The sequence below is a fragment of the Schistocerca piceifrons genome, chromosome 9 (genome assembly GCF_021461385.2).
Source record: "Schistocerca piceifrons isolate TAMUIC-IGC-003096 chromosome 9, iqSchPice1.1, whole genome shotgun sequence".
Classification (NCBI taxonomy): Eukaryota; Metazoa; Arthropoda; class Insecta; order Orthoptera; family Acrididae; genus Schistocerca; species Schistocerca piceifrons.
In genome coordinates this window covers 135709713-135729436 of record NC_060146.1, presented here as the reverse complement: position 1 = coordinate 135729436, position 19724 = coordinate 135709713, and positions in this window count along the sequence as shown.

Below are 19724 nucleotides of genomic sequence, written 5' to 3'. Positions count from 1 at the left end.
TGGGACAGGTCCATGGAGAACTGCAATAGTGGCAAAATCGTCAACAAAAATGGAGCTGGAGATGCCCGGTGGGAGACGGGCCATGATAGGGTTAATGGTGATTGCAAAGAGGACGGCACTCAGGACAGGCACATTGTTTTCCTGGGTGAAGGTGTCAGACAAGGCAGAATCCATGTGAACCTTGAATACTCGATCTTGTAAAAATGCCTGAAGGAAACAGGGTAGGCAAACACGGAAGCCCCACGTACAAAGAGTACGGAGGATACCAGTTCTCCAGCAGGTGTCACAGGCATTCTCCAAATCGAAAAACATGTCCACAGTCTGGGATTTCTGCAGAAAACAATTCACGATGGGTGGACAAAGTAATGAGATGGTCAATTGTAGAACGCTGGGCTCAAAATCCACAATGTGCATTCATCAGTAAATTGCGAGACTCGAGCCACCATACCAGTGGGGCATGAATCATACATTCCATCACTTTGCAAATGCAGCTGATAAGAGAGATTGGGCAGGAATTAGAAGAACGGTTTTTGACCTTACTGGGCTTAGGTACGGGTATGATGGTGGCTTTGTGCCAGCATCTGGGAAATATGTCCTCTGCGCAGATGCGATTCTGTGTATTAAGCAGAAAGAGCTTGCCCACAAGTGGAAGGTGCTGTAACATCTGAAAGTGGATGGCGTCCGGCCCTGGGACAGAGACAGGATGAACTGAGAGCAAGATTGAGCTCCCTCATAGTAAAGGCGGCATAGTAGCACTAACAATTCGGACAAGAGAAGGGTATCACCTGAGCCGCCTCCGCTCATTTCCAATGGAGGGTGACAGTGGGAAGACCACGAAACTTCAGCAAAATGGTGGCCCAAGGTGTTGGAGATAGCAGTAGGGTCCACAATAACATTTACATATCTTCTGAAATAACACAGTATTTTCACTGTGTTGTGTTACTTTTTGTCTTGAGTTTGTTCTGTATCCCACAATCGGGAAAGATTTTTTAGATGGATCAATGAAGTAGTAAACAAACGAAAACAACTAATCTACTCCACTAAAGGAAGTTTACATATTCCTTTAGCTGATTTTTCTTTATAAAAGCTCACGATCAGCATCCTTATTTACTTTAGCAATAAGTGTGTTTTGGAGATTCTGCCTTAAGCAATACAAGTTCTTGTTTTCTCTCTGTAATATCTTAATCAGTGAATAAGTGCAGGTTCCCAACATAGTTCATAGAGTTTTGACATCATGAAACTCCAAGCATCAACAAACATTACAGATAACAAAACATATTCAAATTACAACTATACAGCAGGTGACAGTAATATGAACAACTGTATGTGCTGTGAATAAAATAAATGAAATTGTGGTGGTGGTGTAACACAACCTAAACATGTATCAATGGAAATAAAATAAACAAGAAGTTATGCTTTAATAGGCATATTATCGATCTTCCTAACATATTCAAAGTTTACAGAACTATGGTAAAACAAGGTATGTTATTTTAGTTGGCTTTTAAAGCTCCACTTCTGTAATATAGGCTACTCATACCACTGTACAGACTGGTGTAGTGCTGATGTTGTTAAATGATTTCCCCTCCCCCCCCCACCCGCCCCTAGCAAATTACGTTAAATTTTGGATGCATTACATTTTATGTAGCATCATATACAACACTAGGAAAAGTGAAAGTGAGGAAAATTCCTGTCTGATTAAGTGCATGCTGTGCATAAACAGAGGTTCACTTAAGACAATATGTGATATGCTTGGGTAATTCTCCAACTGTCCTTTGCAATTCTAGAATGCAGAAAAGAGCCACAAGGATAATTAATTGAAACAAATTAAGAGACTTCTGCAAAAACCACTTTCAGAACTTTAGATTCTAACACTGCGTTGCTTAATACATCCTGAAGACTGTAAAGACTTGAATTACATGCAAATCTACAATTATTTCAAAAGGCAGCATACCACACTGGCCTTCAGCTCTTCAATAAGCTCTCCACAAGTGCGGTATAATGTCTATTGAAGACAATTTTCAATTTTGTAAAGGCGTGAAGTCTTATTTGCTGTGTCACCATTTTTATTCTATAAAAGCATACCTATTACAGTAAATGTGCTGGTTATGCTCAATTGCAACACATGAACTAATCAGTGAGACAAATATTATATGAAGCTGTTGGAGTGTACTACAAACCATAACATATTGAGTGTAAATTTTAGCACATTTTGTCCGAAGTCTGTAGCACACTACGTAAGATGAGATCGCATGGGTCAACGAAATAAATGAGATATTCAACATCTGTCGGCCCGATAAAACTAACCATTTCCAGAGTGACTGTTCGGAGGATCAATTCAGGTTCTTTCTTTTGACATGCCACTTACTTTTCACAAATGTTACGGCAAAACTAGTTACAGTTACACCCTCGCCTCATAGTAAGTCTGCCTCACTACAAACCATAAAGTTATTATACTGCTGTACTTGCACATGTCAACTAATTTAATTAAGCGTCTCCCCCCACTATGAACGTCATAAGACGCACCTATAGGCTACTCGATGTCGGCCCTGATGCAGCGCGCCTTTTGAATCAGTGGCGACGACGTTCGTAGACACGCCCATGAGTGGCTACTTTCCGCTAACTGCGTCAACACTATACAGAATACAGAAACTAGTAAATAAAGGAGCGCTGTGGTCCCGTGGTTAGCGTGAGCAGCCGCGGAATGAAAGGTCCTTCGTTCAAGTCTTCCCTCGAGAGAAAACTTTAATTTTGCCGGCACGGTAGCTCAGCGTGTTCGGTCAGAGGGTTAGCTGCCCTCTGTAATAAAAAAACTGAGTTAATCGATCAACATCGAACTTAAACAGATGTCTTACGACGCCCGCCCCGAACAAATGCAACGAACAAAAACGAAAAAAATTAGATTGAAAAAAAAAAAGATGGTAGAGCACTCGCCCTCGAAAGGCAAAGGTCCTGAGTTCGAGTCTCGGTCCGTCACACATTTTTAATCTGCCAGAAAGTTTCAGAAGTTATTATATTATGGAGCTGATAAATACACCAACAGCATTGTATCGCAGCTGTAGTTATAACAAGAATATAGTTGCAAATGGAAGATAACTAAGCTTCGTTCTCCTCATTAAGCAACGCTCACAAAAAAGTTCATCATTTTAGAACTAAACGATACGGTCAAGAAAGAAGACGTACATCATCATGGCTATAAAAAGAAGCCGAAGAATTTGGCTCACGCGCGGAAGTAAAATCATTGCGCAAGAGCTTGGTGAGAAAATACTCCGATTCCAAAAGTCACTCGGGGATCAATTTTAACAATTTTTTTAACATCCGTCTATCTTTCCGAGGTCAGCTATGCCATTGTATATTGATAATAGACATTCACAGCAGCTTCTAATCGCTTGTCAGTATTCAGGGTGACCAGCTGCTTATGAATTGCAACTATATCATCCTCTGCCTGAAAACAGTAAACACAGTGAGTCTGCAATACGACAGGTGCAATGCTTTACAGAACAGTAAAAAAAGTGCCTGGTGCAATAACATACAGAATAGTAAATAAATAATTTTACGCTAAGCTTGCTAATTCTGTTTGAGTTTATGATTCCGATACTATACAGGCATTATTTACCAACAGCCTTTTGGAACTAAGGCGATTTACTGGCAAAAACGAGATATCATTTGCGATAACAGTAAACTTGGTACAAGTCAAAGGGAAGTTTAAACTCCTGTTACAGGAGAGAACCAGTGTGACACACGTTACGTAATTACAGTAACTGTAAATCACAAACACCGAATTATTATGAAATATGTCATGCAAAATACTAGAAATGTACGAAAATCTTTGCAAGCGTCCGAAACTTCCGAAAAATAGTTCCTTTTTCACATAAAAATATAAGAAAAGTCCAGACATGTAAGAACGCTTATCCCTTCAACAACCACGAAGTGTGAGCAGTAGTAAACTAAAACAACAAATCATTCACGTCAGTGTTACTCATTCGCCGCAAGAAGAATGAAAATACTAAACATAGAGATCGCACTGACATAAGCTTATTCCTTGCAGTGAGTGAACACAGTCAAAATGGCTTAACAAGGAAATATGAATACGGTGTGCCCATTATTTATTGATGCGAACCACTTCATACCCTTTAGTTCTTGTTTAAACCCAGCCCTTTCTTACTGTTTGTTATTTTGCCACCTCCGTTCATTTTGAACGTCGTGACAAGTTGAGCTGTCTATTGTTTCAGTGGCAGCAATACCAACACACTACAGTGTGCAAACTTTTAGATGGCAGACCTCTCCCTAGTCCTGAATCGGTAGAAGACGGTAAACGTCGGGAGGCTTCGGTAGGCACGCAGTTTCGACTGCTGCCAACATTACGTAGCTGACTGTGTTGTACAAGGTAGCCATTGTCGTCTACTTCGTTATTGCTTTCCGCTGTACTGTTCTGCATGTTTTTATTGTGCATTTGTGCTAAACATTATCAAAATGAGTGAAGAGGCAGTTGCTGGCCCATCTCGGGAGTCGCCAACAACCCCTACCGGTAGGCCTACGGTTAGAAGGAAACCAGTATTACGTAGCGATGCTCGCAAAATTATACTGCGTGTGATTGAATGCTACGGAAGGGAAAGAGAGCAGAAAAAATTGCTTCACCCCATTTACAAATCGTCAGTGAGAGCTGCTACATTCACAGGACAAAGCGTGCATAGCATTGGAAGATTCAAACAGTTTTCCAAGAATCTTCCTGGCGTATCACCACAAACGCCTGGCAAGAAAAGGTGAGTTTCCATTTCAGATATTTTGTTTGCGATCACTTTGAAGGAGCCCCCTATTTCGTCCGGATTACTTTATACTCCATTTTTCCTTGCTACCGTATTGCTTTGTATTGAAACACCACTGGTTACTGTATTATTTCGAAACACATTCATATTACAGTACATTTCCAAATTCAAAAAAATCTATGCAGTGCAGCAGGCATTTTCTTATAAATCTTTCTCTCACTTTGAACTAAGGAAAAGAAGTGGAGAAATCGAAGTAATGATCGATGATTTCAACCAGCGTGTCATTCGCGACATGATAGTGGAATTTTATTCAGTGCGGAAGATTGTGCTGAGTCTATCAACACTGCTTCCAGTTTTGCACGACAAAATAGGCTGGAAGTGGAGTATTGTCTCGCTGAGAAAAGTACTTTTGTCTATGGGATTCATATGGCGTAAGGTGGAAAACAAGCGGAGTGTGTTGTTAGAACATCCAGACATTGTGCACTGGTGATCTCGTTTCATTGCAATCGGATGAATGGTTTGTGAGCGCATACTAGACATATATATATATATATATATATATATATATATATATATATATATATATATATATATATACACTCCTGGAAATTGAAATAAGAACACTGTGAATTCATTGTCCCAGGAAGGGGAAACTTTATTGACACATTCCTGGGGTCAGATACATCACATGATCACACTGACAGAACCACAGGCACATAGGCACAGGCAACAGAGCATGCACATTGTCGGCACTAGTACAGTGTATATCCACCTTTCGCAGCAATGCAGGCTGCTATTCTCCGATGGAGACGATCGTAGAGATGCTGGATGTAGTCCTGTGGAACGGCTTGCCATGCCATTTCCACCTGGCGCCTCAGTTGGACCAGCGTTCGTGCTGGACGTGCAGACCGCGTGAGACTACGCTTCATCCAGTCCCAAACATGCTCAATGGGGGACAGATCCGGAGATCTTGCTGGCCAGGGTAGTTGACTTACACCTTCTAGAGCACGTTGGGTGGCACGGGATACATGCGGACGTGCATTGTCCTGTTGGAACAGCAAGTTCCCTTGCCGGTCTAGGAATGGTAGAACGATGGGTTCGATGATGGTTTGGATGTACCGTGCACTATTCAGTGTCCCCTCGACGATCACCAGTGGTGTACGGCCAGTGTAGGAGATCGCTCCCCACACCATGATGCCGGGTGTTGGCCCTGTGTGCCTCGGTCGTATGCAGTCCTGATTGTGGCGCTCACCTGCAAGGCGCCAAACACGCATACGACCATCATTGGCACCAAGGCAGAAGCGACTCTCATCGCTGAAGACGACACGTCTCCATTCGTCCCTCCATTCACGCCTGTCGCGACACCACAGGAGGCGGGCTGCGCGATGTTGGGGCGTGAGCGGAAGACGGCCTAACGGTGTGCGGGACCGTAGCCCAGCTTCATGGAGACGGTTGCGAATGGTCCTCGCCGATACCCCAGGAGCAACAGTGTCCCTAATTTGCTGGGAAGTGGCGGTGCGGTCCCCTACGGCACTGCGTAGGATCCTACGGTCTTGGCGTGCATCCGTGCGTCGCTGCAGTCCGATCCCAGGTCGACGGGCACGTGCACCTTCCGCCGACCACTGGCGACAACATCGATGTACTGTGGAGACCTCACGCCCCACGTGTTGAGCAATTCGGCGGTACGTCCACCCGGCCTCCAGCATGCCCACTATACGCCCTCGCTCAAAGTCCGCCAACTGCACATACGGTTCACGTCCACGCTGTCGCGGCATGCTACCAGTGTTAAAGACTGCGATGGAGCTCCGTATGCCACGGCAAACTGGCTGACACTGACGGCGGCGGTGCACAAATGCTGCGCAGCTATCGCCGTTCGACGACCAACACCGCGGTTCCTGGTGTGTCCGCTGTGCCGTGCGTGTGATCATTGCTTGTACAGCCCTCTCGCAGTGTCCGGAGCAAGTATGGTGGGTCTGACACACCGGTGTCAATGTGTTCTTTTTTCCATTTCCAGGAGTGTATATATGACGATTTCAGTTTCATTTACGAACAACATTTAAAGCGAGTTTTACTTCCAAGCCTTTCGTCGTCTTTCGTGTAAGCATGACACGCAATTTGTAGTGCCAGCACTGCAACTGGTAGGCATGCCTTGTCCTCCCCCCCCCCCCCCCCCCCCAGCGGCTCCTCATCCCGCCAGCCAATGCTTGCTTCCTCCTCTCCCCGCACTCCCCTCACAACTAAGCCGTCTTAAAGTTAACACACTGTATGTTATCGAAGTGGTGCGCATCATGAGAAATTTCCTCAGGAACACTCACAAAACAATGCAAATACTTACAAAACAATGTATTCTTATGCAATATACGTTGCTTCATTTAGCTTCTGTGTATCGTTTGAACTGCCGAAATTAACAGCACATGCAAGATGGATATGTAAGATTCGGGTCTAGTGAAGCAGGGGATACAACCCGTCGGCTTTGACCAATGACGTCATACATTAGTCATAGATAGTAATGTCTGTTCCGGATAAGCGCCATCATTGTACATTAAAATAATTATTCGTAATAATATCGAGGTAATTCGGAGTACTTGTTTGTTATTGCAGAACAATTTTTAGTGTCTTATTTTCGTTTATAGAAATGGATTTGTCTGTTTGTGGGTATGTAATTTTCGTTACTGTCTGTCTAGGCGAGCTTCGGTTATTCCTCGATATTTCCATGTGGTAAGCTCACTTCTCCATTTGCTTCTTGCACAGTATTTCACAATTTTGACATATTTCACTGTTTTATTCCACCAATATGTGTATTTTCGTGTTGTGAAGTACGTAATAGAAATTTCTCAGCTGTCGATCTTCTTTCGTTTCCCAGCACTAGTATCAGTACAACATTTTCGAATGTGTACTTGCTATATTACAGGCGAAACCCCGCGCACAACTAAAATTTGTACCCCGTCCTTCACTTCGCCTTTACACTGACGACACAACTAAAAGTTGTATGCCGTCCTTCACTTCGCCTTTACACTGACACTATGTATGTCAATTGGCGAGCAAGATACAAATGTTGCGTATAGCTATACAGCTCAGGTAAGGAATGGGATACTATTAGCGTCCAAGGCAACAAGAAAACTGTACCCCATAGTGAAGTACGGGATGCAAATTGTACATGTGTCGTCTTCTTGTCTCCGTGTAGTTCAATTGAGGTACGGGTTGCAAATGTAACGTACGTCTATTTCCACCTTTTCGTTACCAGCGTACATATATCGAGGTCAACGGAAGTCTGGTATACATATATTACATAGGTGGGTCCTTCTGTCATCAGTAGTACTGATATGTACGTAAGAAAAGACTGTTACTAATGGCGGAGACGAAATAAACAACACATCTACAATTTGTATCCCGTGTTCCACTTAGGGTTTACTGACGCGGAGGATACATCGTTCAAGTGAAGAACAGGACAGTAATGCTAGTGAAAACGAAGAAATCGATTTACGACAAACTCGTATTCCGTACTGTACTTAAGCACAGAAAAAACTAGTCAAAGATAAAATGTAACTACTATGCGCAAGCTAGACCACGCCCACTTTCCTCGGTATTTAGGCCGCTCTCCGACGCCCTACTCGTCAGTCGGCAGGACTCAGCAGGACCAGCCATACCTCTGAGGATGTCCAACGTAGTACTGGACGAAACGTTAGGAACAGAAGAATTCCATGGACCGCGGCCATATAACCCGGAAGAATTATCAACAACTATGCTAACTTTTGCCTATAGAGATTTTTGCATGCATTAGTATCACTACATAGGTTAAAAATGTTTTGCATCACCTTGGTTCCGAGAGTTTCGGAACCTGTACAGAAAATTCGAATAGAGATCAATATAAACATAATTTTATTACTCATGAAAACCACATATTGCACGTTAACCACCATACAACGAGACTCTCAGAGGTGGTGGTCCAGATTTCTGTAGACAACGGTATCTCTAATACCCAGTAGCACATCCTCTTGCATTGATGCACGCCTCTATTTGTCGTGGCATACTATCCACACGTTCATCAAGGCACTGTTGGTCCAGACTGTCTCACTCTTGAACGGCGATTCGGCGTAGATCCTTCAGTGGTTAGTGGGTCACGTCGTCCATAAACAGCCTTTTTCAATCTACTGCTGGCATGTTCGGTAGGGTTCATGTCTGGAGAACAAGCTGGCCACTCTAGTCGAACGATGTCGTTATCCCGAAGGAAGGCATTCACAAGATGTGTACGATGGGGGCGCGAATTGTCATCCATGCCTCGCCAATATGCTGCCGATATCGTTGCACTATCGGTCGGAGGATGGCATTCACGTATCCATGACCACCAACGGCGTACGTCGCCTCGACATAATGCCACACCAAAATAGCAGGGAACCTCCACCTCACTGCACTCCCTGGACAGTGTGCCTAATGCGTTCAGCCTGACCGGGTTGCTCCCAAACACGTCTAAGAGAACATGATGCCAATCCTGAACGGACCATTCGGCGTGTTGGGCCCATCGGTACCACGCTGCATGGTGTCGTGGTTGCAAAGATAGATCTCGCTACGGCCGTCGGGAGTGAAGTTGCGCATGATGCAGCATATTGCGCACACTTAGAGTCCTAACAAGACGTCCTGTGTCTGCACGAAAAGCATCATTCAACATATATGAAGATGCTATCTGTCCTTTTGAACATGTCTGAAAGAACAGATACCATCTTCATAAGGACTTGGAAGAGCAGTTGAACGGAATGCACAGTCTCTTGAAGGGAGGATATAAGATGAACATCAACAAAAGCAAAATGAGGGTAATGGAATGTAGTCGAATTAAATCGGGTGATGCTGAGGGAATTAGATTAGGAAATGAGACACTTAAAGTAGTAAAGGAGTTTTGCTATTTGGGGAGAAAAATAACCAAAGATGGTCGAAGTAGAGAGGATATAAAATGTAGACTGGCAAAGGCAAGGAAAGCGTTTCTGAAGAAGAGAAATTTGTTAACATCGAGTATAGATTTAAGTGTCAGGAAGTCGTTTCTGAAAGTATTTGTATGGAGTGTAGCCATGTATGGAAGTGAAACATGGACGATAAACAGTTTGGACAAGAAGAGAATAGAAGCTTTCGAAATGTTGCGCTACAGAAGAATACTGAAGATTAGATGGGTAGATCACATAACTAATGAGGAGGTATTGAATAGAACTGGGGAGGAGTTTGTGGCACAACTTGACTAGAAGAAGGGATCGGTTGGTAGGACACGTTCTGAGGCATCAAGGGATCACCAATTTAGTATTAGAGGGCAGCGTGGAGAGTAAAAATCGCAGAGGGAGACCAAGAGATGAATACACTAAGCAGATTCAGAAGGATGTAGGATGCAGTAGGTACTGGGAGATGAAGAATCTTGCACAGGATAGAGTAGCATGGAGAGCTGCATCAAACCAGTCTCAGGACTGAAGACCACAACAACAACAACATAGTCAAGACTAACCGGCCAACTTTAAAAAATTTTAAACATTTATATGTAAAAAAGGTACATACTTATAACTATCGGATTATTTACTAGTGTCAACAATAAGATGCATGTAGCTGTGGTCCTAAAAAATACAAGAACACTGAGTAATACAACAACGAATCGATTAACACAATAAGAGCTTACATGTAGTTCATAGTTCCCGCACACAAGTGGTATGAGGAAGCAAGTCCATAAGTGTAGACATCACGCCAGAACTGAGTTGGAGCTAATCAGCTAATGACACTAATCAGATAATGATGTATCTTGAAGTTGGTCTCTTGGTGGGGGCAAAAGTACGATAACATAATAAAATCAAATCGTACCCAACTATACATTTCATAAGGCATAAACAAAAATGTAAGTGCTCATAAACAGTGTAATTACTTGTAATAACACATGAAATCCGAACGATAAATAAAATAATACTAGTGACAAGCTGCGCTACGGATGGGAAATTTCTGAACTTATCTCCAAACAGCTCTAGTCAGGTTTGAAGGTGGTAAGCCACTGCCTCGTTTTAATTACTCTGTCGTCAGATTAATATTCATATTTCAGGTCATGATCTCCGTGTTCCCCAATACTACTTCTGATATGTGTGGCTTATGACTTTTTTACCTGAGGAAATTGTGAGCAGAATGTTTTTATAGCTGCATGTGTAGCACGTAGATTATTTGTATCTGAGGGGCGATAGTGGAGGCGACGGAAAACAGGGAGAAAGATGGATTGTGGGCCACAAGTGTGTCCACTGACTTGGCTGTGCGAGTGGTTCGGAGAAGCAGCATTCTGAGAATTGTACCTGCAGAGGGACCTCGGGCCGTGGCGAACCACTTTTCCCACTTAATACACTCGAGGTGTGCACTAAAAAACGCCTTCAGTCACAATTTTTCGTGTTTTATTCAGAACACGATGTATTTCTGACCCTGTGGGTCCATCTTCAGGTGTAATTCGTCTTAATACATGATTTATTTGTTCTCTTGAATGAGATGAAATGCATATTCCTGTCACGAAAAGGTTTGATGTTAGGTTACGAACTACGTAAGCCTCACAATTGTCTCACAGTTACTTTAAATTCAATGGGAAAGTTTACCAACAGAATGAGGGTTTACCATGGGCAGTAGCATATCAAGTTTTCTGGCAGACAGATTTCTCAATCATCTGGAAAGTAAGTTCTTTAGTCAAAACAATAGATTCAAAAGTAAAATAATATATTACTGGATATATGTTGATGATACCTTGCGTCTATTTGATGAAACAAAAGATGAGACTGAAGAACTAGTAGCAGTATTCAGTTCTTTCCACAAAAACATAAAATTCACTATAGAACATGAGGACAACAAAATCATAAATTTCTTGGACTTTAAAATGACCAATCATCAACAAAAACATAGGTTCAGCATACACAGAAAACACATATACATAGACATAACACTGCCATCCCACCACACAGAAACATGCTACATTTAGGTCTATGTTATACAGAGTACACTCTCTTGATCTAGAAGGAAACACCCTCAAGAATGAGATAGATACAATAAAGAGCATAAGCAATGGCTACACAGCCAAAACAATTCACAATTTAGACAAATACACAAAAGCAAGACAAGGAATGACAACACTATGAAAGAAGAGAAAATATTCGCCAGTATCCTATACCTGGGAACCATATCACAAGAAATAGCTAACCTTTTCAAGAAAACAACTGTAACAGTTTCATTCTCAACTAATAATAAATTAGGAAACTTACTCATCCATAACATAAAATCAAATACACAAACCTACAACAACAGTGGAGTGTACAAAGCATCATGCCCCAGTTGTCCTGACTACTATGCAGGGAAAACAGGCAGAAACTTCAAAACCCGTTTTCAAGAACATGTAAATGCTTTCAGGCTCAACCACGTTGAAAAATCAGTCATTGCACAACATATTTTGGAAACGAAACATGTCATCAACAATTTAGAAAACAATTTGTTTGTTGTTGTTGTTGTGATCTTCAGTCCTGAGACTGGTTTGATGCAGCTCTCCATGCTACTCTATCCTGTGCACGCTTCTTCATCTCCCAGTACCTACTGCAGCCTACATCCTTCTGAATCTCCTTATTGTATTCATCTCTCGGTCTCCCTCTACGATTTTTACCCTCCACCCTGCTCTCGAATACTAAATTGGTGATCCCTTGATGCCTCAGAACATGTCCTACTAACCGATCCCTTCTTCTAGTCAAGTTGTGCCACAAACTCCTCTTCTCCCCAATTCTATTCAATACCTCCTCATTAGTTATGTGATCTACCCATCTAATCTTCAGCATTCGTCTGTAGCACCACATTTCGAAGGCTTGTATTCTCTTCTTGTACGAACTATTTATCGTCCATGTTTCACTTCCATACATGGCTACACTCCACACAAATACTCTCAGAAACGACTTCCTGACATTTAAATCTATACTCGATGTTAATAAATTTTTCTTCTTCAGAAACGCTTTCCTTGCCATTGCCAGTCTACATTTTATATCCTCTCTACCTCGACCATCATCAGTTATTTTTCTCCCCAAATAGCAAAGTCCTTTACTACTTTAAGTATCTCATTTCCTTATCCAATTCCCTCAGCATCACCCGACTTAATTCGACTACATTCCATTATCCTCGTTTTGCTTTTGTTGGTGTTCATCTTATACCTTCCTTTCAAGATACTGTCCATTCCGTTCAACTGTTCTTCCAAGTCCTTCGCTGTCTCTGACAGAACTACAATGTCATCGGCGAACCGCAACGTTTTTATTTCTTCTCCATGGATTTTAATACCTACTCCGAACTTTTCTTTTGTTTCGTGTACTGCTTGCTCGATATCAGATTGAATAGCTTCGTGGAGAGGCTACAACCCTGTCTCACTCCCTTCCCAACCACTGCTTCCCTTTCATGTCCCTCGACTCTCATAACTGCCATCTGATTTCTGTAAAAATTGTAAATAGCCTTTCGCTCCCTGTATTTTACCCCTGCCACCTTCAGAATTTGAAAGAGAGTATTCCAGTCAACATTGTCAAAAGCCTTCTCTAAGTCTACAAATCCTAGAAACGTAGGTTTGCCTTTCCTTAATCTTTCTTCTAAGATAAGTCGTAGGTTCTGTATTGCATCATGTGTTCCAACATTTCTACGGAATCCAAACTGATATTCCCCGAGGTCGGCTTCTACCAGTTTTTCCAATTGTCTGTAAAGAATTCGTGTTAGTATTTTGCAGCTGTGACTTATTAAACTGTTTGGTAGTATTACATAATCAAGCCAATGGTAAAACCCTGAATCTGCTTGAAGAACTGGAGATATACCTCCACAAAATCAAAAAACCAGAATCGATGCTAATTGAATAAACAGAATTCGCAAGCCATAGCTATTTCAGTAATTTTAAAGATCTATTCTAAAGTTATTTGCTGCGTATGTCAATTGTTTCCTGCATATGTCAATAGTTTAATAATTATATCTTTAGCACTATGAATTTTTTTTTATCACACAATGTACGAACATGTGCTTGCGAATGTGCCTCTTTATGAAGTCATGTGCTTGAAAACGATGGACGAAAAAACTTATACTGTTACTAAAACATTAAAAACGCTTTTCTTGGATTATTTGGTAAGTTTACACTAGTCATCTTTTCCACTATTTCACACATATTTTCCGCGCATTATATTGCGACAGTTATAAGTATGTACCATTTTTTATGTTTAGCTTTTAAATTTCCTTAATTTCAGTATTCTTATCTAACTTCTACTTATTTGTTGCATATTTTTGTGCCCAGCCATCTGGAGAAAGGCACTAAGTTCTTGAAACCGGTGAGGAAGTTAAATTTCTTTTATGCTCATGGTTTGATATATACAACTACAGTTACTGAAGATGGATGAAATATTAGGTGCTCGAAGTAATCTCAATCTCGGTTCCTGGCACCAGTTCTGGCAGCATGTCTCTCCAAATCTATGCTTCGCAAGTTGATATCCCGCCCTTTTACAACCTCTAATGTCCGATTTATCACAGCTGGAGGCTGTGTAGTATGTGGTTCACAGTTCACGTGTGTCTTAATCTTTCTTGTTACTTGGGAATAATTTTCCTCCTTTCCGTTGAGTTTGCGTGAACTTGCCACCTCCTATAATGAGTCAAGGGGTCAGGTCGCTCTGTGACTTGGTAAGATTCACAGTCCCGTGTTAAATTTCAGGGAATCATTAATAATTAAAATAAGTTATCGAGCTAGTGTTTTTGATACACAAATAGCTAAGACGTTGTTTTCCTCTTGGACGAAGCAAAAAATCGTTTAACGCGAAAACATTTCGCTTCTCGGGCGAACAAAGTTATTTCTTCACATGTGAGTCAGTCTGATTTACTGTCACATTTTTCGTTAGAGCTAACACGGTAAACATCGGTTGCTATATTTGTGTTGTTCACCGCCTGTCCTTGGATGCCGCCATTCTCTGAATACTTTAATCAGGCTTCCCATTCGTTAATTCGTGTTTCGAAGACTTACGCCTATTCGTTGTGCTTTTGCCTTCTTAAACTCTTCTAAGGAACTTCTCGATCGCCTGTTGCAGATTGTCCGCTTCGCCGCTCTTGCGCGCCGAATTCTTTACAACCTCTAGAATGAAATTTTCACTCTACGGCGGAGTGTGCGCTGATATGAAACTTCCTGGCAGATTAAAACTGTGTGGCGGACCGAGACTCGAACTCGGGACCTTTAACTTTCGCGGGCAAGTGCTCTACCAACTGAGCTACCCAAGCACGACTCACGCCCCGTCCTCACAGCTTTACTTCTGCCAGTACCTCGTCTCCTACCTTCCAAACTTTACAGAAGCTCTCCTGCGAACCTTGCAGAACTAGCACTCCTGAAAGAAAGGCTATTGCGGAGACATGGTTTAGCTACAGCCTGGGGGATGTTACCAGAATGAGATACTGGCAGAAGTAAAGCTTCTGTGAAGTTTGGAAGGTAGGAGACTAGGTACTGGCGGGTTTAAAGCTGTGAGGACGGGGCGTGAGTCGTGCTGGGGTAGCTCAGTTGGTAGAGCACTTGCCCGCGAAAGGCAAAGGTCCCGAGTTCGAGTCTTGGTCCAGCACACAGTTTTAATCTGCCAGGAAGTTTCTTTACAACCTGTACGAGAACGCCGGCCGGAGTGGCCGAGCGGTTCTAGGCGCTTCAGTCTGGAACCGCGCGACAGCTACAGTCGTAGGTTCGAATGCTGCCTCGTGCATGGATGTGTGTGATGTCTTTAGGTTAGTTAGGTTTAAGTAGTTCTAAGTCCTAGGGGACTGATGACCTCAGAAGTAAAGTCCCATAGTGCTCAGAGCCATTTGAACCATTTGTACGAGAACGCTGCAACGACAGTGGTGGTCAACGGACGGCTGAAACCGCCAGTTATGTCTTTGCTTGTCCCTCGTATCGCTGTCGCGACAAGCTGCTGACCGTCTGTCAGGTTCAAAACTCTCAGGGGGGAACCTCACAGATCGGGCTTCAGCCAGTAACATGGTGGTCCTTAGATTAGATTAGATTAGTTTTTCGTTCCCTAGATCCGTGCTGAGGAGATCCTCGTGGATGTGGAACATCTCATTTTTTTTCAGCTGAAATAACAATACTAATAGTATGAATATATACAATACATCATTTGTTTCTATTAAAAAATTCATCAATGGAGTATATGGAGTTGGCCACTGGTAGGTCTTTCAGGCTCCTTTTAAACTGATCTTTATTTGTAACTAAATTTTTTATGTTTGCTGGAAAATTATTGAAGATGAGTGTTCCTGAGTAGTGGACCCGTTTTTGAACTGAAGTAAGTGCTTTTAAGTCCTTGTGCATATCATTTTTGTTCCTGGTATTGTATGTATGAACTGAGCTGTTTGTTGGAAAAAGAGATATATTATTTAGGACAAATTTCATTAAGGAGTAAATATACTGAGAGGCAGTAGTTAGTATACCTAGTTCTTTGAACAGGTTTCTACAGGACGTCCGTGAATTTACTCCACAAATAATACGTATTACACGCTTTTGGACTCTGAAAACTTTTGTTTGACTTGAAGAGTTACCCCAAAATATTATACCATATGACATTATGGAATGAAAGTAGGCAAAGTATGCAAGCTTTTTCATTTTTATGTCGCCTATGTCTGCTACCACTCGAATTGCAAATACAGATTTGTTAAGGCATTTCTGCAGTTCTGTGGTGTGCTCCTCCCAACTGAATTTATTATCAAGTTGTAATCCCAGGAATTTAAGACTGTCGCCCTCTTCTATCTGCTCTTCTTCATACTTTATGCATATGCTGGGTGGAAATCTCTTACAGGTTCTGAATTGCATATAGTGAGTCTTTTCGAAGTTTAATGTCAGTGGGTTGGAGTGAATAAAGTGGTTCAAATAGTTCAAATGGCTCTGAGCACTATGGGACTTAACATCTGTGGTCATCAGTCCCCTAGGACTTAGAACTACTTAAACCTAACTGACCTAAGGACATCACACACATACATGCCCGAGGCAGGATTCGAACCTGCGACCGCAGCAGCGCGGTTCCAGACTGAAGCGCCTAGAAATGCTCGGCCACAACTAGAAAAGTGGTGCTTGCTGATTTTCGTCGTACTTCAGGTGCACGTTTAACTGATGACAAACGCAAATTCCTCAACCTGCGCGGCTTCGAGCACGCTGTCCTTTCTTGGGCGCGTTTTCTGGATCACCGTACGTCTTTGGGGTTGTCGTCGATCGTGCCCAGATGCAGATGGCAGCTCCGCGGTCGAAATGTGTTACTAGTAAAATTCTGCGTGTCGCACTGGAACGTGAACGACCTCACCATTTTACAGAAAGTGCGAATATTTGTCACCTACACTTTTTGTAAAGTACAGGGTGATTGTAATTAAAGTTAAACTTTCAAAACGCTGTAGGAATAACACCACTGGTCAGAATGACGTCAAATTGCAACGGAATATTATCGGAGAAGGGGGAAAACGTATGGCAGAAGAAAAAAGAGTGAAAATAGGGCAATAGCACTGTATGTGCCAGAATACGTAAATGAAAACACCTGTTATGCGCACGACCCACTGAGGTTAGTACAAACACTCCGGGTACACGGCTTTTCCTACTTTCGCTTCTGCGACGTTCGCCATGACTATCTGAATGCAGGTTCAAAAATGTTTCTGAGCACTATGGGACTTAACTTCTGAGGTCATCATTCCCCTAGAACTTAGAACTACTTAAACCTAACTAAGTTAAGGACATCACACACATCCATGCCCGAGACAAGATTCGGACGTGCGACCGTAGCGGTCGCGCGGTTGCGGGCTAAAGCGCCTAGAACCGCATGGCCACAACTCAGGCAATCCCGAAGATATTCCAAGGGCAGATAAGAGCGTGAAATAATACAATTAGGGTAACATGTTTTGCGTCCAAGTTGCTGGCAAGTATGACGTGTAGAACTAGCTTAGCACTCACTGCTTCACTCACTTAAACTGTCAGTCTGTACATTGTTTTGTGTGTTCTTCTATAATCCAATTTCTATGTTGTTCGCACATTGTAAGGTCTTCTAAACTTTGTACGCTAATTAAGGTCATAGAAGCACAGTGTTTTTGGATGCATAGGGTGATTATAATTAAAGTTAAGCTTTCAAAACGCTATAGAAATAACACCACTGGTCACAATGACGTCAAATTGCAACGGAATATTATCGGAGAAGGGGAAAATGTATGGCAGAAGAAAAACAAAGAGGGTGAAAATCTATCAATAGATGGCACTATCTGTCAGAATCGTAAATGAGAATACTTGTCACACCCACGACCCAATTTAGTTGGTGTAAACACACCGGGTACACGCCTTTTCGTCCTTTTGCGTCTGCGACGTTCGCCGCGACTGTCTCAATGCAGGGTCTCGCTCTGCTTGTAAAGCTGTATTACAAGAATGATGACTGTGTTCAAGTCGCTCTCCACAAGTTCCGGACACTGAAGGGTTTGAAAAAGAGGCGTCGGTCCGACGACTGCCGTGGGTCTGGAGAAAGTGATTCGGAAATTCGAAAAGACGAGTTCTTTTGGTGTGCAGCCTGGTAGAGGCGGGAAACGAATTTATTCGACGTCAGTGGAAGCAGCGGTCACAGCAATGCAGGAGGAGACGAGTGGTGGCGTGCGAACGCGTAGTGCGCGGAGAATTGCCCGAACATTGGACATACCCGTGAGCACGGTGGGTAAAATCCTACGAAACATCCTTCTTTGCTATACATTCGAAATTACCCACGTGCAAGAGTTGCTTCCTGTTGACCGCCAGCAAGAGAGGCCTTTGCTTTAGAAATTCTCTCTCGCATGGAAGTGGACAATGATTGACCTTGGAAGATTTAGTGGGCAGACGAAGTCCACTTCCATCTGACCGGATATGGCAATACACAGAATTGACGAATATGGGCAACGGAAAATTCACACGCAAATCCACCAGTACCATCTCATCCTGAAAAGGTCACTGTGTGCTGCAAGTTTTCGAAGAGACAGGTGCTTCTGGCCCTATTACCTGTACCGTCACTATTAAGTGCTATGAGTGTCTTTTGCGCAACCACATCGTTACAGCTCTCCACCAGCGTGGATGTGTGGATGGGTTCATTTTTATGCAAGATGGCGCACCTCCGCACATTGGAAATTCAGTTAAGCAGCTGCTGAAGCGCCATTTCGGAAATGCTAGAATTATCAGCCGCCATTTCCGTACAGCCTTCCCGTCCCGATCACCTGATCTTAATCCGTGTGACTTATGGTTGTGGGAGTTGTCTGAAAAATGTGTTCAGATAAAAAAAAACAACTTCAAATGGCTCTGAGCACTATGGGCCTTAACATCTGCGGTCATCGGTCCCCTAGAACTTAGAACTAGGTACTTAAACCTAACTAACCTAAGGACAACACACACATCTATGCCCGAGGCAGGATTCGAACCTGCGACCGTAGCGGTCGCGCGGTTCCAAATTGTAGCGCCTTGAACCGCATGGCCACACCGGCCGACTCCGATTGCAAACTTAGCTGCATTGAAGTTGCGCACTGCGTAACACATTCTGAACGTGACCCCGTAAACACTTCGGTCAGTTGTGGAACATGCTGTTTCTCGATTTCAAATTGTTGCAGATAACGGTGTGCAGCATATTGGACATGTCTTGCGCCAGTCACACGGAAATTAATAATCACATTTGGTTTTGATTCATACGTTTTATGCGGTTTTTGGCCTCAGGACAATTAAAAACCGATTTTTGCCGTGGTGGACGGACTTACGTAACTAACAGTATCACACCTGTACACCCATGCACACTGAGTGTACAGTTTGTTTAACGTCAGACGTACGCCTTAGGCATTGTTGTATGATTCATTTGTCATTTGTGGTCGACCACTATTAAATTACGATTTTTACAGCGCCATCTATTGCTACATTTTGTAACAATTTATTTTTCTTCTGTCATACGTTTTACCCCTTCTCCGATAATATTGTGT